Consider the following 19,605-nt stretch of genomic DNA (forward strand, 5'->3'; position numbering starts at 1 on the left):
TTGACACAGTAGAAAACCACCACAGTTCACCTTAGGATCCGCTGCCATTTCATGCCTTGACCAATAGATGTAAACAGGGTTAATTCATTGCATATCCCATCTGGGGATGTATTGGTCCTCATAAAGGAGAAATGGACTATACTGCAAAGGAAGTACAAGACACAACTTTCACTTATAGCTTTAAGCATGAAACTAGATTCTGAAGATGCTGATCAAGAGAGTTGGAATATAAAACTGGACTTGGGAGTGTTAACCCAAATTACAGGATATAAATTCCTGGAAAGGATCCCAGAAGTTGGTCAAACTAATTCGTATAATGCCCCTAAACCACGGAAAATTGATGGTCCACATTGAATAAAGATAAAATGCCAGAATTGCCTCATAGATAGTGAAGGAAGAGACATGCTAGATAGGCTATATTACAAGCAGTCACAAGGCTCACAAAATCATAATGTTCCAAAGGAAGACCAAAGCGGGGAGGGGAGGTGGGGAAGAGAAGGAAAAAAAGGAAGGGAAAGGGAAAAGAAAAGGAAAGAAAAGAAAAGAACTTGTCTCACTAATAACAAGACAAGAGAGGCCAGGCAAAAGTGTTTCACCACCAGAAGAGAAGTGGTTACAACCAACCATAATGATGACTGGCAAGATTTGAGTGGTAGCCAAGAGGATGTAATATGAAAAGGGTAATGAATACAGTTCACACCCATATGGATACGGAACACAAGCTCCCCAGGGAAAACAGGTGGGCAGCCAACAAATTACTATTCAATTTGTGCCAACAGAGGAAATCAAGGATGAAAGATCAGGGGACTGAAAACATTTGGTCCATTTAAGAGTCATGACCTCTTGCCAAGATTCTAGAGCTAAACCAGTTATCAGACTTAGAAATCATTGCCGGAAGAGATAGTGAGATACCCAGGAGAAAAGACCATGCAAAACCATACTTAGTATACACAAAATGGATATACTATTCCTTCACTAAAGAGACGGTCATTTCCTCTGGTAACTGTGGACTGGGTAGTAGACTGCAAGACATGCTGAGAGATGTTAGAAATAGGATCTGTGTTGACACTAACACCTGGAGACCTAAAGCATTATCATGTCATTGTGCCCCTTCCCTATTAGAAATGGAGTATATGTGGCATAGATGTGGAGAAGGAGGTAAGAAATAGATCCTGGCCAAGGGCTGGTTACAGATCTTACACTGGTTGTCTGGTTGCGATTTTACCACTATGTTTCTTTAGTCCACTGAGGAAGAATTACCTTGGTAGGAAATTTTAGGGGAAGTCTTCAGAAACTACTCTTCCCTGCACAAGAAAGTAATTCAAAAATTGTATATTGCATCCCAGGTGGCTTAGAAAATACTAATGCTACCCTCAATAATTTAGAAGAAGCTGAAGAGTGGTTCTCATCATATCTCCTTTGATTCACCAGTTCTAACTCCTACAGAAATAAGATGGGTGCTGGATGATGACTATACTACCGCCAAGTTCAACCTAATTGTAGCCCAAATATCAAATACCTTTGCTAAAATTTAATATAGCGTCAGTCATAGAATGTGTGGCTGATCTGGAAAATGTGTTCTTTTCTATCCCTCTAAGAAGAGGTAATTAAAACTAGTTCACATTCACGTGTATTACATAAAACATTTTGTTACAGTTTTATTCCAGTGTTATCTACCAACTCGGTCATAATTTAGTCAGAAAGGATATGGACTACCTGCATAGTCCATAAACATCACTGAAATGACTCATTGATACTCGAGTGAAGTGGTATATCTGGAATACATTACAATTAGCGATAGACTACACAAGTCAGACACATGTGTAGGAAGCCCAGATGCCCATGGTACCCATCATTGTTGCACCAGTATCCTTTCTTGGCCTCTTGTCTATGGGGATCTCTTATGACTAGATAAAAGAGGATAAGAGGGGTGCCTGGGTGGCTCAGTTGGTTAAGTGTCTGACTCTTGATTTCAGCTCAGATCATGATCTCAGGTCATGATCTCAGGATCCTGAGATTAAGTTCTGCATCAGGCTCCAAGCTTCGCAGGGCATCTGTTTGAGATTCTCTCCCTCTCCCTCTGCCCCTCCCTCACCTGTGTGTTGGTGCACTTTCTCTGTCTCTCTCTAAAAATAAATAAATAAATCTTTAAAAAAAAAGAGAATAAGAAATCCTTAATTTGGTTTATTGATGGTTTGTTTGGGTATGAGGGTGCAAGTCAAAATCAACAGCAATTGCATTATACTACTATAATGGTTAGCCTTGAAAAATAGTGACAGAAGTAAATCTTCCCAATGGGCATAACTTCAGACTGTGAACATGGTCATCCACTTTGCATGGACAGAGTAGTGGCCCTGGAGAGAATAAAAATAGATTCACAGGCAGTAGTGAAAGACTGAGAAGCTGTTCAGGATCCTGGAAGGATAAAATATTGCAATACTGAGGGAAAAAAAGTTCAGTATATAGGCAAATTATATATAAATATGTCACATATCATGTTCAACTAGAATGCATCCACCTCTGAAAAGGGACCAATCCACCAAGAAGCCAAAGTGACCCAGCAAAGGGGCTTTTGCAAGTCTTTGTAATTGGCAACTGCCAGCCTGGCATAGCAGGCATATGAATGAAGTGGCCACAGTGGCAGCCATGAAGGCAATTTCAGGGTCCAACAGCATTGATTCATACTCTCATACCACCAATGTTAGTCTAGCCACTGCTAAGCCCAGTGTTCAACCTGCTAGGAACAGAAACCAATGGTAGGCTATGGCACCATCTCTTGAGGAAGCCAACAGCAGCTTGCTGATCAAGGACAAGTGGTTTGTTCTCTATGTATCTGGGTATATGTATATGTTTACTACCTACACAGCCTTAGTATATCCAAGGATTTTTGTGACATATTGGCATCAGATTACACTTAAACTTGCATAAGTGCAAGGGACCTACTTTACAGGAAAAAGATGCAGGGATGGGCTCATGATCACAAATTCACTGATCTAGTACTTCCAGGCTTGATAGCTATTCCAGGGAAGAGTCCTTTTCACTCCAACAAACATGCACCTTTATCATCTGAAAGGATAATTTTAACTAAGAATGGCTATGACATGGTCATGGAACAAGTTTTGAATGATCCCAAATATAATCCAATCAAGTTAGTACTTGTTACTTGAATATTCAGTGAGTAGAAGAGCTATTAGGAAAATGTGAGCCTTTTCTTACACTGTGAGTTGCATCCCTCTCAGGCCTTTTGTTTTTCTTTAGAAGAGGAAGGGGATTCATTCCATAGCAAGAAACAACCTACTGCATTCCGACTATGAATTGGGTATTGTGATAGTATCTGGAGAAAAACAAAGTCATGAGCCCTGATCTGTAATTTCTCAGAAACTAATGGGCTAATATCTTCATTTGTCAATAGCTGTGGCCCATAACCTTAATTATGTACTGTTCAATGACCTGCTAACTTGCTTACCTTAGTAGAGTGTCTTATCTAAAGTTCTAATCCTCTGGGTGTTAATTTGCTACTGAAAATAGTTTCAACCATAATTTTCTCACTCTTGATCACAACTCACCCATACACTCCAGTGAAACAAATTATAGTGTTCTACTGCATTGATTTGACCTCTGGTCCTTTGTCAATCTTACTTCTCTAATTAGCTTATAAAGAGAAATTGCAATTCATGGACTAGCATGAGGACGGAGGAAACATTTTTAACAATTTCGGAACCCAAAGGGATTTTAGAACTGTCACCGTTATGAGTTGGGTTTAAAATACCATAGTCTATGTTAAATAGTCTTATGACAACATAGTCTCTGCTCTAGGTATTTCAGAATCACCATAGTTTTGCATACTACAAATGCTTAAATATGCTGGAAATGACAAATTATATTACATTTTCATATTACAATATTGAACATTCTATTACTTTTCATTCCTACAACTACTGTCCTTTTTCACCTCTTGATCATTGCTTGTCTGTATAACTTCAACAGATTCTCAAATGACTAGATCTGTCCTTTCCCAGATGACCTTTCTATGAACATATATGTACTTTATGTGGCTTTACTTTTTCAGAATAACATGGTTTCTTCATGTCTACTTAGTAGTTTCTAAATATTTTTCAAATATTGTACACTTTTATTCTACAAAGGCAATATCACATAAAATTTTATTTTATGAAAAAGTAGATACCCCTTCTTCTGACTATGATGGAATAATTGGTACTTCAAAAACCCTCAATGTATAATCAAATATGAAACTGAACAAAATATATGAAGCAATTGCTTTTAGGCATTGGACAACAGGCAGCACAATATTGCAACCTCAGAAAGAAATTTCAAAGTGAATAAATAACCACTAGATTATCTGTAAAGAAGTAAAAACACTGTGTTATTTTACTCTAATAAAATGTGCATACACATTATATTATCCTTCAAAAATTCATCTCTTAATAGTATATCTCCTTAGGGGCACCTGGGTGGCTCAGTCTGTTAAGCATCTGCCTTCACCTCAGGTTATGATCTCTGGGTGCTTGGGATCGAGCCCCGCATCGGGCTCCCTGCTCAGCGGGGAGTCTGCTTCTCCCTCTCTCTCTTTCTCTCCCCCTCTGTCCTTCCTTACCGCTTGTTCTCTCTCTCTCAAATAAATAAAATCTTTAAAAAAAATAGTATATCTCCTTAAACACATTAGTTTCAGGCATTTCTACTTTGAAAAAAAAAAGATTTTTATAACATAGTTGATTATACATTATCTGTATTTTATATGATTCTAATTAAATTTCCATTTATTTTTAATTTATTTCCAAATATTTTTATTTTAATGCCTCCAAACGAAGTTTCATGAGGACAGCAATCTTGCTTGTCTTGCGTTCTTCTGTACCTTAGTCTAATGCCTAATACTTTGTAGGTCCTCAATACATATATGCTGAGTTTATGAATAGAAGCATACTTAAACATTTCTTCTCAAATGCTGTGGATGAAATGGTTCTCCTATGAAGATATTTTAATAGGTAATCAAAATCATAAATATAGGTACATATTTATATACTATAATTATGTATAATACATTTACAATACTTGTGTATCATATAAATGTATACATAAACGTAAAGTCCCTCAGACTTCTCAAAACTTAGATCTGCAAATGATCTTAAAATGCAAAGTACAGCTCTATCATTTTAGACAGCACTTGAAGTTGTGATAGAGATTGTTAAGTGACTTGGCCACATACATTATTATTTATATTTAAGAAAACTATATTGGTCTTTTGTTCTTTTGCAGAGTTTATGGGAAGATAAGCAACAAAAAATACTGAGTCAAGTAAAAGAAAGACATTAACACACTATTATTTTACAGAAGAAGACAATGACAGATGCAGATTATGCAAAATAAGAAGTGAGACTATGAATGAAATATTTTCCTATAATACATACTAACGAATATATTTTACCACAGCATTCATTCAAATGTATTTTGTGATTATCTATCATATGCTAGGAACTTAGAGGGGACTTAGCCTATATCTGTAAACAAGATAGATGAACACCCCTGCCTTCATGTAACTTACCTTCATCAGTGGGAAATACGCAGTTAGCAAAATGGGCATACTAAATAAAATATTATGTTGAAGATGCTAAGTGTCTTGAAGGACAAAATGCAAAGAAAGTGAATTCAGGAATACTGGAAAGAGGAGCAAGTTGCAATTATAAATAGAGTAGTGGAAAGAGAGTGATATTTACTTGTAACTCAGGGTTACAAGGTGTGTTCAAGGATCAGCAAGGAGGTCAGAGAGGATGCAGGACAGGGGAGTAGATAAAAAGGGCAAAAATACTGATATTTTACAAAAGTATCTGGTAATATGTACTACATATTTTATAAAAGATAATATATAGACTACCGATTCTAAGATTTGAAAACTTAAACCCAAAAGAATAAATTATTACAGTTAAGGAAATTTAGTCTCACAGGGATAATAATGGAAAGTGTAGTGTGCCTTGTTCAGTTGACAAATTCAAAATCAGGAGATAATAGAAAAAATTCGGTGTCTTTATTCAGATTTTGTGTAAGAGAACTTCATCTCTTGCAGTCTTTGGTGACAAAATGGGATGTTACAATAAGGTAGCACCTTTAGGTGCCTTTTATTTTATGTAAGGCATTAATAGTCCACAACCCATAGCTGGTGGCAGAAGTTGGAATGTTGCTTTTTTTTTTTTTCCAATCCAAATATTTAATCCCTCATAAGTACTTATAAAAGAAAGACCAATTGGATTCTTTGGCTTTGTGAAAGTGAAAGCCCTATATCCTTTTATTTAGTAACAAGTGGCTCATCATATTTGATCTGTTGAACTATAAAAGAATAGAACTTCAATATGAACATCATAAAGAACCCTCACCATTCATTCTTTTGTTCCACGTAGCCACTGCTTTTAGCTCTTAAAAGCACTTCTTTCACATCATTTTCTGAAGTTGGTACCTTTACTGAAAAGGCTTTCTAACGGTACAGGAATTTTGCAACTACTGTAAATCAGGTGACAGCTTACCATTAGAGATTTTGAAAATGATGTTTTCCTTTTAGTTTTTTTAAAAAATCATGTACCCAGGATAAAATAACAACACTATCACATAAGGAAAGCATGAGGAAAATTATATAAATATTTGAATATTCAGGACATAATCAACAATTATATTTTAAATTCATAATTATCTATATTAAATAGCATAAAACTAGCAGCTGAATATACAGAAAATTGTTTCATATTTTGCAGCTTGAATACTTGGTGTATATTTAGAATAGCTATGTCTTCTTGAAGGGTTGTTCCTTTCATCATATTATATCCCTTAATGTCTCTGGTAAATTTATTTGCTCTGAAGATACTTTATTTGAAGACCTCTCAAGCTTTTTTAAAATTTATGATTGCACATTATACTTTTTTCCATCATCATTTTAGTTTCAATTAGATTATATTGTTATATTTGAAGTAGTTCATTTTGTGGATGGACAGTTGGCGTATGTATTTAAATTCACTCTGCCAATCTCTTTTTCTATTGGTGTATTTAATAAAATTACACTTCATGTAATTATTAATACTTTAGAGCTTAAGTCTGCCATTTTACTTTTGTTTTGCTACTTGTTCTATTTTTTTTGTTTCTCTGTTTTCTTTTACCTACCTTCTTTTGGACTCCCTAAACTTTTTTCAACTTTAATTTTTAAAATTTAATTACTAATTTAATTACTAGCCAATAATACCCAGAACAACCACTAAAAATCTATACAAATAGATACATTATTAAGCACTTTCTGCTGGTCCCACTTTACTGATTCAAGTGATATATAGAAACCTATGTCAATTTATTTCCTTACCCTCCTCCATTATAATATAATTGAGTTAAATATTTCCTTCTAGATTCTAGAGTTACTGTAGAGAATTCTGGGGGAATTTGGATATTAGAGTTGTGTTTTCTTCAGAAGTTTTACTATTTTATCTTCATCAGTGCTCTGAAGTCTCATGATGATGAGCCTTATTGTGAGACTTTTCTTTTTTCTTTCTTTTCTTTAAGTATATTATGACAGGTCACCAGTGGCTCCATCTATGTGGCAACTATGAAATACTTTTTAAAAACTAATGTCAATAAATAAAGACCATATATGACAAGCCCACAGCTGATATCATACTCAATGGTGGAAAGCTGAGAGCTTTTCTCCAAGATCAGGAACAAGACCAGGGTACTCATTCTCATCACTTCAATTCAACATAATACTGTTAAGTTCAAGTTAGAGCAATTAGGCAAGAAAAATACATAAAAGACATTGAAATCAGAAAGGAAGAAGTTAAATTATATTTTTGGAAAGATGACATGATCTTGTATACAGAAAACTCTAGTGACACCACCAAAAAATATAGAACTAATAATGATGAATAATGAATTCAGTAAGGTTGCAGGATATGAAATCAAATACAAAAATTAGCTGCTGATTTTAATGGACAAAGGACCTGAATATACATTTTTCAAAAAAAAAAAAAGGCATATAAAACGGCCAACATAGAGGTATATGAAAAGATGCTCAATTTCACTAACCATCAAGGTAGTACAAATTAAAATTAAAACCATAATGAGATGGGGGCGCCTGGGTGGCTCAGTCGTTAAGCGTCTGCCCTCGGCTCAGGTCATGGGTCCCAGGGTCCTGGGATCGAGCCCCACATTGAGCTCCCTCCTCAGTAGGAAGCCTGCTTCTCCCTCTCCCACCCCGCCTGCTTGTGTTCCCTCTCTCGCTGTGTCTTTATCTGTCAAATAAAAAAATAAATTTTTTAAGTAAATAAATAAATAAATAAATAAATAAATAAATAAATAAAACTATAATGAGATATCAGCTCATGTCTGTTAGGATGGCTATTCTGTAAAAGACAAAAGATAACAAGTGCTGGCAAGGATATGGAAAAAATGAAACTCTCGTACACTGTTGGTGCAAATGTAAATTGGTAACAGGCACTATGGAAAACAGTAGGAGTTTCCTCAAAAAGTTAAAAATAGACTAGCATATACTCCCGGAATCCAATTTCTGGGTATATGTTCAAAGGAAATGAAATTGCTACCTCTCAGAGGTATCTGTACCCTCATGTTCATTGACCATTACTTATAATAGGCAAGATTTAGAAATAACCTAAGTGTATGTTGATAGATAAATGGATAAATAATATTTTATACATGACAATGATTCAAAAACCATAAAGAAAATGATCAAGTCAGACTCCCTCACTTAAAAAAAATCTCTTGGGGCTCCTGGGTGGCTCAGTCGGTTAAGTATCTGCCTTCGGCTCAGGTCATGATCCCAGGGTCCTGGGATCTGGGATCGAGCCCCACATCAGGCTCTTTGCTCAGCAGGGAACCTGATTCTCCCTCTCCCTTTCGCTCTGCCTGTGGCTCCCCCTGCTTGTGTTCTCTCTCTGTGTCAAATAAATAAAACCTTAAAAAAAAAAAAAAAACCTCTCAAACAAAATTGAATGACAAAAACCAAACAAAATACTGCAATACCTATGAGTGTAGTCTAGAACTCCCATGTGTTTAGCTTCTCCAGAAAAGAAACATCCAGTCTTTTCCCTGAGCAGGGTAGGATACCTAGAGAATCTAGAACTTCTTTGAAAGATTTTCAGCAATCCATTCATTTCTGGCTATTTTAACACTCCCCTCTCGAGGTATTGGCTCTTATAATAATGAAACCACTAAAAGTTCCTGAGGAAAAAGCTAAATTTTCAGTAAATCTCACTCTCTCATTGGGTTCACCTTTTTTTTTTTCTGATTAGCTCTATTTTTATGCTATCATCTCCTTGCAATAAATGCCTTTGCAAAATTAATATATCATTTTGGTAGAATTAGCAAAAGTGGGCTTAAAACATGTGTTCAGTTCACCATTTATAATAAGAAAATTTGGGAGATTGTAAAAAAATATAAAAGCCTAAAATGAATACTAAAACATTTAAAATAAAAACCTTAGCTTTGTCATCCTAATTGCAAACTAGAAGCAAACCACACATCTACAAATGACCTGAAAATATCTTTACTATGACTCATTTAAAGGAAAAAAAAAGTGTACCTCATTTCTGCAAAGAACATAATTCAGTATGTACAGTTAACTTCTAATCTGTGAAAATGTTACTATATAAAAAGAATACTTAGCTAATGAATAAAGAATACAGGTTATGGCTATAAGATGATTTTTTTAATAAAAATAAATTTAGGTTAACTGCAAAACTTTTGCTCTACCTTATCATATTTATCATGAGAGCATTATTTTGTGTGGAAAATCTATTTTGTGATCTGAATGGAGTTAATTAGACTGACATAAAATATTTTGAATGTGTGACTATGCTATGAAAATTAGATATAACTATCTAAAATTCTCAAAGATGTATAATTCTTAAGTCTTGAGATTCTGTTGTTCTAATGTGTATTTTCATCTATATTAGGCTTTAGAATATATATGGTCCCTCCTGTGCTTCCAACCTCATTTCTTGACATTATTGTCTGTTTTCAGTGGCCATGACAACATTTTTTAAATTGCTTTAACTAATTATGCTCTCTTGCTTCCACTTTTTTCATATCAAATTTGGTCCTCCCCAAATTCATTCAGTCATCACCTGGCAAATTATGATATACATTTCATGATCAAGGTAGACATCATGTATACTAGGAATAAATTCCCAAGCCCTCAAATTATATTAGGTGCCCCTTCTATACATTCTAGTACAACACCCACTTCCTCCATTAGGTACATATTCACAGTCTGCAAATGTCTTGTTAAATATATGTTTCAGGCAGTAGGCTATCAGAGCTGTATTGCCTCTTCTTAGAAAAATAGATTGAGGGCGCCTCGGTGGCTCAGTTGGTTAAGCGACTGCCTTTGGCTCAGGTCATGATCCTGGAGTCCCTGGATCGAGTCCCGCATCGGGCTCTCTGCTCGGCAGGGAGTCTGCTTCTCCCTCTGACCCTCCCCCCTCTCATGTGCTCTCTCTTTCTCTCTCTCTCAAATAAATAAATAAAATCTTAAAAAAAAAAAGAAAAAAGAAAAATAGATTGCACACAGTAATTACTCAATATGCATATATTAAATATAAGAAAAATAAGTAAATCAATTAATAAAATAGTATTTTGAAGAAGTTTCTATCATAGATACTAATTTTTAACATTTACATTGTGCCAAATACAATTCTAAGCTCTTTACATATCAGAAAAAAAAATTGTATGCACTTTTCAATTATTGTTTTTCTACCAGAGTAAAAATATTCCAACACCTGTAATGTTAAATATACATGGACCAAATTCAAACATTTTTGGAGGGGGAACATACAGTCTACATTTATGTTCCTATCCAAGTGTTTCCTTGGCTAACAATATCAACAAAAAATATACATATATATCCACGACATTTGTAAGGGGAATATGTTTTAGCTTGTTTCAGCATTCAGCTATAACTATTGTGAACATGGTAGCTTGCTTGGACGTTGTAAACTATGTAACAACATACCCCTTACTCATCTCCATGTGCACAGTATGTCACATGCTTTCTGGGAACTTCTTAATATTTATTTCACTGTGCTCTAGAGTAACACCTTTCATTTGTTTACTTGTTTATATTATTCCATCTATAGTCACTTAGGTAGGTAGACACTAGATATTATTTTCTGCTTTAAAGATTTTATTAACACAGAATTCTATAGTGATTTTGGCAACAGAAAAAAAAGTTTACTAATCTAAACTGTTTTCCATACATGCAAATGGAAAGAATAATATTATCAAAGTATGAAATTTAAAAAAAAAGATCAGTATCGCAAAGAAAAACTTTTCTGTGTGTGTGTTTAAGCATCTCATATGGGGTGTCTGGGTGGCTCAGTCGGTTGAGCATCTGATTCTTGATTTTGGCTCAGGTCATGATCTCAGTGTCATGGGATCAAGCCCCACTTCGGGCTCCGTGCTCAGCACAGAGTCTGCTTGTCCCTCTCCCTCCCTCCACTTGTGCTCTCTTTAACTCTCTCTCTAAAATAAATAAATAAAAATCTTAAAAAATAGAACTTCATATAAATAGTTTTATTTACCTCCAAATTAAATTGGCCCCTATCCCAACACATGCAGCACTCTGATACAGATGTAACATAGTTGTCTGAGAGTATACCATTCCTGGAGTAAAAATAGGTCAGTAAGAACAATTGTCGGAAAAAAGATATTCGTTCACACGTTGATCCACTTTCTGTGGAAACTTGAAGCCTTACTGAAATTTCACACAAATAACACTGAGATTCCCCAAAGAGCATTACGCTTACTCTCTAACCCCCTGCCCTCTGCTTCTTCTACTACTCCAAACCATCAGTAGCTCTCATATTCTAGCTGACACCCAAGCAGCATTTACCATATCCTGTGCCTTTCAAAAATACTCTGCAATTAATGCCCATTATAGATAAAGGTTATTGATGTCTATTGTGTTCGTGGATTCCACTGGTGTTGCAATGGTCATTAGTACTTATGCTATTGGCTGGTATTATCACAGTAGCTTGCCTCAAAAGATACTTTCTTTTTCTTATTTTAGAAAGACTCCCTTGCCCTAGGAATATTTAAGCACAAGTGTATGTAACAAAGGGAAGCATTTGTGGTGGGGAGAGGGAGGGAGGAGAGGGAGGAAAATGATGGAAGCTAAGTGACAGCTTGTTTCTCATTTATAGAATGAGAAGAGATAAGTCAGCTGTAAAATAAATTCATATTTCTCTTAAAAATTGAAATTATATCAATACTGTTTCCAGGTTTTACGCTGTGGATTGGGTCTTCTCTGTTGGACCCACATGATGTCTATCAAGATTCTAATGAATTTGAGCTCAAAAAACCCCCAAAACACCAGACAATACCTAAAATGAAGAATAAACTCTTTGTTGAACGGAATTGAATGGGGGAGAATGTGGGGGGGAAATGGCTTTTCTGTTCACTGTATGCAATACTGAAGCAGTTGGGAATATAGGAACAGGATTATATTCCCAGGGCAAAGAAAAGTGGACCTTTGTTTCTGCACAGGAGAAAGTCTTATGATGGGGGCTGGCAAGTCAGAATAAAAGGAGGGAAGAATTTAACAAGTTCAAGATACAATTAGGTCTAGCAAAATAGATACACTTTGCCTTCTACTTAATGTAAAACTTCCTCTAACCCTTCAGAGTTTCTGTAAATGTCTAAACCCAGAAAATGCAAAATGACTGAAATTATTTTAAAAATTAGGGTGTAGGAGGATCATGGTGTTTGGGTTTTTTGCAGAACAGGTATCAGCTAGTTCCTTGGTAATTAGAGCGATTCAGAAAGAACAAACATGAGGGGCACCTGGGTGGCACAGTTGGTTAGGCGTCCAACTCTTGGTTTCAGCTCAGGTCGTGATCTCAGGGTACAGATCTCAGGGTCCTGAAATCAAGCCTCGGGTCAGGCTCTGCGCTCAATGTGGAGTCTGCTTGAGATTCTTTCTCTCCCTCTCCCTCTGCCCCTCCTGCTCCTGCACGCACTCTCTCTCTCTCTAAAATAAATAAATAAATCTTAACAACAACAACAACAACAAAGACAGCAAACATGAAAGAGATACATAGTAGATAGTCACTCCAACAGGGCCAACTTTGGAAACACTTACATAAATGGAAGATGGCCCCTGTCCTAATTTTAATCAATAAATATTTTAACCAATCAATAAACAAATCTCTGACTTTGTCATTTCTCCACAATATTTGATCACCCTTACTTCTTGAAAAAGTCTCTCCCCTTGATTTACATAATAATCATCTCTACTAGTTTTTCTGCTTAGTTATTCCTTCCCAATGGCAGAAGAAGCATTTAAGTCTCTGGATTTAATAGTGGAGGAACAAGAAAGGCATGGTAGCTACTTTTTGGCTCCTGGCAGCAGAAAGTGTGGGGAGCTCCAATCCTGCAGAAAATCTGTTGCACAGGCTGAACCAACTCCTCATTCTCCTCTCCTCCATCAACAACACACATATTGGTAATTCTTTAACATTTTTCTATATTCTTTCTTCTTATTTTATATACTCTCACTGGAAAATCATATCAACCCTTTTAGTTTCACTTAACCTTTCTTTTAGAGTAACTTCCAAATCTGTCTCACTAGCATAGATGGCATTCCTTTTATTCATACAACCAAGTGATAATAGACACTGCCAATCAGATGTTACTCTTGAAACTGATATTAGGGGGTGCCTGGGTGGCTCAGTTGGCTAAGTATCTGCCTTTGGCTCAGGTCATGGTCCCAGGGTCCCGGGATCAAGCCCCGCATTGGGCTCCCTGCTCCGCAGGAAGCCTGCCTCTCCCTCTCCCACTCCCCCTGCTTGTGTTCACTCTCTCGCTGTGTCTCTCTCTATAAAATAAATAAAATCTTAAAAAAAAAGAAACTGATATTAAACATGCCTAACATTCAGCTTGTCAATTTCTCCTGAGAAAATTATAATAAAAATGCTAAAATGCTAAGGATAATTGAAACTATTGTCACTGGATTATTAAAATTTTTTGAAGAATAAAGTGTTTTCATTCCCTCTACATTCACTTAAACTAGTCATGCATTCACATATGCTAATTGATTGTTTGCTATGTGTCAAGTAATCATCTAAGCAGGGACAGAGATGCAGAATAGACACAAAGTCTTTATTTCATGGAGCTTACATTCCTATCAGCAAGAGAGAAAAAGTTTGTAAGAACAATTAAATATGGAATAAATTGTGAGACAATTAAAATTTCTAAGAATTAAGATAAAGTGTGTTAAGGAAGTAGGGAGGGATGGGACAAGGATATTATGTGCCAATGTGAGAAAAGGTCTCTCTGAAATAGTAGCACTTGAAGAGAACTGAATAAAGTGAGGAAGGAAGCCACATCAAGTTTGATGGAAAGAGTGAGTAACATTTTCCTAAGCAAGAGCATTTTTCAATATATGAGTAAAAGTACTCTGCTGTCTAGATAATTATTTTTAATTCATACTAAGAAGTACTGAGCATGAGTGTTTTCTTCTGATGATGAAAGCCCTGCATTTAATGCAAAGTAGACACTGGCTCAAAAATGGAATTATGCTTACATGAAGAAAAGTGAAATTTGAGACAATTAATGAATGGTATCACTAAAATATCAATTAAGTAGGCATTACCCTAGCTAAGTTAAATATTCATCTTAAAAATAGCAGAGCTTGGGCACCTAGGTGACTCAGTTGGTTGGGCGACTGCTTTCGGCTCGCGTCATGGTTTCCTGGAGTCCGGGGATGAAGTCCCACATCGGGCTCCCTGCTCAGCGGGGAGTCTACTTCTCCCTCTGACCCTCCCCACTCTCATGCTCTCTCTCTCTTTCTCATCTCTCTCTCCCTCAAATAAATAAATGAAATCTTTAAAAAAAATAGCAGAGGTTATTTTCAAAAAAAGTAATAAATATAAGGAAAATAATTTATGAACTTGCATATGAATCAGGTTTTAATTCTGACATGATAAGTAGCAAAATCCATTTTTCACTTTTTAAAGTATCACATTGATGTAATTTATTTTCTGCCAATATGTCATATATATTACATATTAATATATATATTATATATATAATTGTCATATTTAATGCTGTCAATTAGATGAGATGCAGGATAACGTTAGGTGAATAAATAATTATGTTTATTTTTCTATGCCTAAGGAAAAAAAGAAAAAAACACTCACCAAACATTACTTGATGTAGTGGATGATATGACAATCCAGGGAAAATTCTTTAATAGTGAAGAATTTCAGAAAGTTTACCCAGATGGTCTCTAAAAGAACACAGTGAGGATTTTCTTTTATGAAATAATAATAATCTTCAAATAAACAAGGAATTATGAGAATTTCAAGTACAGATGGATTATAAATTATGTGTGATGTGAACTGATAATGATATTGATGGTTTTTGTGTAAATCCTGAAAGAATAAAGCATTTTAATCATCTGTAATAAAATCTCAGAATGTCTAGAAAATACTCTTGTTTTAAAATAATAAGTGTAGGGGGCACCTGGGTGGCTCAGATGGTTAAGCGTCTGCCTTCGGCTCAGGTCATGATCCCAGGGTCCTGGGATCGAGTTCCGCATCGGGCTCCCTGCTCAGCTGGGGAGCCTGCTTCTCCCTCTGCCTCTCTCTCTCTCTCATGAATAAATAAAAAATCTTTAAAAAAATAATAATAATAAGTGTAGGGGTGCCTGGGTGGCTCAGTTGTTAAGCATGTGCCTTCAGCTCAGGTCATGATCCCAGGGTCCTGGGATTGAGCCCCTCATCGGGCTCCCTGCTCCGCAGGAAGCCTGCTTCTCCCTCTCCCACTCCCCCTGCTTGTGTTCCCTCTCTTGCTGTGTCTCTCTCTGTCAAATAAATAAATAAAATCTTAAAAAAATAATAATAAAATAGTAAGTATAAATAATAAGTGTAGGGCATAATATTTTGCATAAGGATATATTATGTTAATAGTGTATGAAATTGCTTATTTATGCATATTATTTGCAATTTCTAGTAATCATTTAATATAAATGAGATGTGGGTAGTAGTGCCTTATGGGCAAAACTAAATATCCATGTCCAAATAGTTTTTATTAAAAATTTGCTTATGAAGAGTCAATCTCTTTTTCTAAGTTAATATTTGATCTAGTCTTCTGATTACAAATGAGTCAGTATCACACTCATACTTTATCTTTAGTGCTTTGTATGTAAAACATATCTCCTCTTCTTTGAAGCTAGATAATACAGATATGGATTTGACTTTACAAAATTTCTGAAATGTTCACTTTATATTTGGAAGCAGTGTCTTTTAAAATGGCATTATCATCTGTAAAATAAATATCACCATAAACCTTTATAATTAATAATGCATTTTAAATTTTAATTACACACTGCTCTCCTGTTAAAATTAAATCTATGATCATTTAAAATGTTAATAACCTTTTGAGAAAGCAAGACAATATGAATATTAGTTCAGGCATATTGGATAAAGCAGTTTTTTTTAGGACTGTATGCCTTTTACCAGTATTTGACCTTCTAAGCTATCATTGGCAGAAACGGTAATTAAGATGTATTTTTTCTCCCTATTAATTTTCACTTATTCTATATTGTATTAAACTTATAAGAGTATTGTATAATGAAACACAACTAAAAGGATACCATAATTTTCAAATTAAGACAGCATTTTAACTTTACAGAAATGGATGATATATAAAGAAAAAAATTCTTAGTTATAAATCTAATCTAAAATACTTAGATTACATTCAATGCTAAGGAGCTATTTTTTTACTTTTCAAAGAATGCTATTTCACTGTATGCTCAGGGAGTTTTGATACAGAAATGAAAGAATATGTTGCCTTAAAAAAGAAAAATAATATGATGTTTTCTCCAAATATATCATTTTAATATTATTTAGTATATAAAACTTGATTTCCATAAAAATGTTTCAAGAAATTACCTCTTAAAATAATGAAGCACATATAAAATTTGAGTCAAATTACTTACTTTCAAAAGAAATGTAATGAGTTATATTACAAAAATATAAAATTGTGAACAAAATATTTATTTTATTTTTTTACTTTTTTTTAAAGATTTTATTTATTTATTTGAGAGAGAGAGGGAGTGAGAGAGAGAGAGCACAAGAGGGGGTAGGGTTAGAGGGAGAAGCAGACTCCCCGCCGAGCAGGGAGCCCAATGTGGGACTCGATCCCGGGACTCCGGGATCATGACCTGAGCCAAAGGCAGTCATTTAACCAACTGAGCCACCCAAGCGCCCCAAAATGTTTATTTTTAATACAAATCATCTCCAAACTATAAATATAATAATAATTGATGCAGTTTTAATGCTGGCATTCAATTTATTTCACTTGGCATTTATAAGTAAACTGTTTTATCAAAATTTCATGATGATAATATGAATTCAATTCCTCAAAATTAAGAATTAAATCTTAGTGCACACAGTTCACATTTTATTACCTCCTTCTTTATAGTATATCCCAATTGTAATAGACTTGGGTTAGAACAAATATCATGGCTACAAGATGCCACAATTACAGACTTATCTGGCAACTTTTACACTATTTGGGAACATATCATTATGTCACATGTCACTTAGTGTCAATGACTTTTTTATGTTTTTAAGATTTTATTTATTTATTTGACAGAGAGAGACACAGCGAGAGAGGGAACACAAGCAGGGGGAGTGGGAGAGGGAGAAGCAGGCTTCCTGCGGAGCAGGGAGCCGGACTCGGGGCTCAATCCCAGGACCCTGAGATCATGCCCTGAACCGAAGGCAGATGCTTAATGACTGAGCCACCCAAGCGCCCCAATGTCAATGACTTTTAACAAAATAAGATGTTTTTGTTGAGACTTCGATCATCTCCCAATAGATAGACTTGTTTCTCTAGTGTTTCTTGGTGATTCCCTGGCCACTTATTTTGGCTGTGGATTGCTAAGGTAAAGCCAAGGGACCTTGGAAGGAAATCAGATAATTATCTGAAAAAGAAAAGTGATTTTTTTTAAGATTTTATTTATTTATTTGACAGAGAGAGACACAGCGAGAGAGGGAACACAAGCAGGGGGAGTGAGAGAGGGAGAAGCAGGTTTCCCACGGAGCAGGGAGCCCGATGCGGGGCTCGATCCCAGGACTCTGGGATCATGATCTGAGCCGAAGTCAGACACTTAATGACTGAGCCACCCAGGCGCCCCAGAAAAGGGAATTTTTTTGGTATCATTTGTCAAACTGTACTCTTTTAATCTGATATTGAAACATGACACAGCCTACTCAAAAGTTAATACAAGATACCAAAATCCATTAAAATATTCTAAGATTATAAAATATCCCAGATTAGTTTTTCATTACCCATAAAATTCTAGTGTCCATGACCACGGAAATAATAATGTCTGACCACTATTTCATAATCAACCTGTGATTTCCATTGTGATAGCATGGAAAGATTAGCCGAGCTCCCAAAAATATGATAGGGAAGGGAAGGGAAGGAGAAGGGTGGGGAGGGGAAGGGGGGGAGGGAAGGGTGGAGAGGAAATAAAATATAACTTTTGAAATATTTATCATTATTTAGCAATGTCTGTATCTGAATTTGAAATCCATCACTGATAAAACTCTAAAAACATAGCTTTGATGGTGTTTTAACATGTGTTTGAATGTGTCTAAATAATATTTCTATCAATAATAAACTATTGATAGTTTCTAGCATTATAGGTCTTACTGTTAATTGTTGAATTCCTGAATTTCTATTGAGTAAAACTTCATATTTTTAAAAATATGTCTTCAAACATAATCCCCCCAAAACATCCTTTTTTTAATCATTTGGGATGCAGTATTTCCATTTCTTTATATAGCACAACTTTTCTCACCTTTATCTTAGTATATTTTTGTTGTCATTGTGACAGAGGTATACTTGAACTAAAAGTGTTGTAGACTCTATGCCTGCCAATGAATACATGGGACAGTGAGTACTTGTCCTCTCTTATTCTCTTCTTATTGCTTTTAGAATCCTTAATCAAGTGTTGAATTGAAAGGATGGCCTATTTAATGAGTCCTTGGTTAACACAATAGGTCTTCATGTAACTTCATGGTTAGGAATCTCCAGCATTTACCATATTTCCTGGAACATGATAGTTACTCAATGAAAATTTGACTGAATGACTGAATGAATAAGGAACAAATGAATGAATGAATGATGTGACTATGCTAGATATATTCAAGATTTTCTTCTCCTTTTATATTAGCATATCTTTGAAAATAATTTCCTTTTTGTGTAATTTGAGGAACCTTATAATTAAAGGACTTTAATAGAAATCTAAGTACATATCTAAGATTTCAATAACAACTTTTTGTTTTTTTTTTTCTTCTTAATAACAACTTTACATTTTAGGGAAAAAATAAATGACATTTTTACCTTGTTTATCCTGGGCTATTTTTACTACTAACAAAAATTGTCTCTGAATGGATGGAGCAACAAAAAATAGCTCTTATGCAACATCAAGTATTCTTCATATCAAAATAACAAGTTAAGGTTATACTTTAGAATATATACTATTTTTTCAGCAAAAAAGGAAAAAAATCAATCTCCATTTTGAGAACG

This window comes from Neomonachus schauinslandi, chromosome 3 (assembly GCF_002201575.2).
Source record: "Neomonachus schauinslandi chromosome 3, ASM220157v2, whole genome shotgun sequence".
Classification (NCBI taxonomy): domain Eukaryota; kingdom Metazoa; phylum Chordata; class Mammalia; order Carnivora; family Phocidae; genus Neomonachus; species Neomonachus schauinslandi.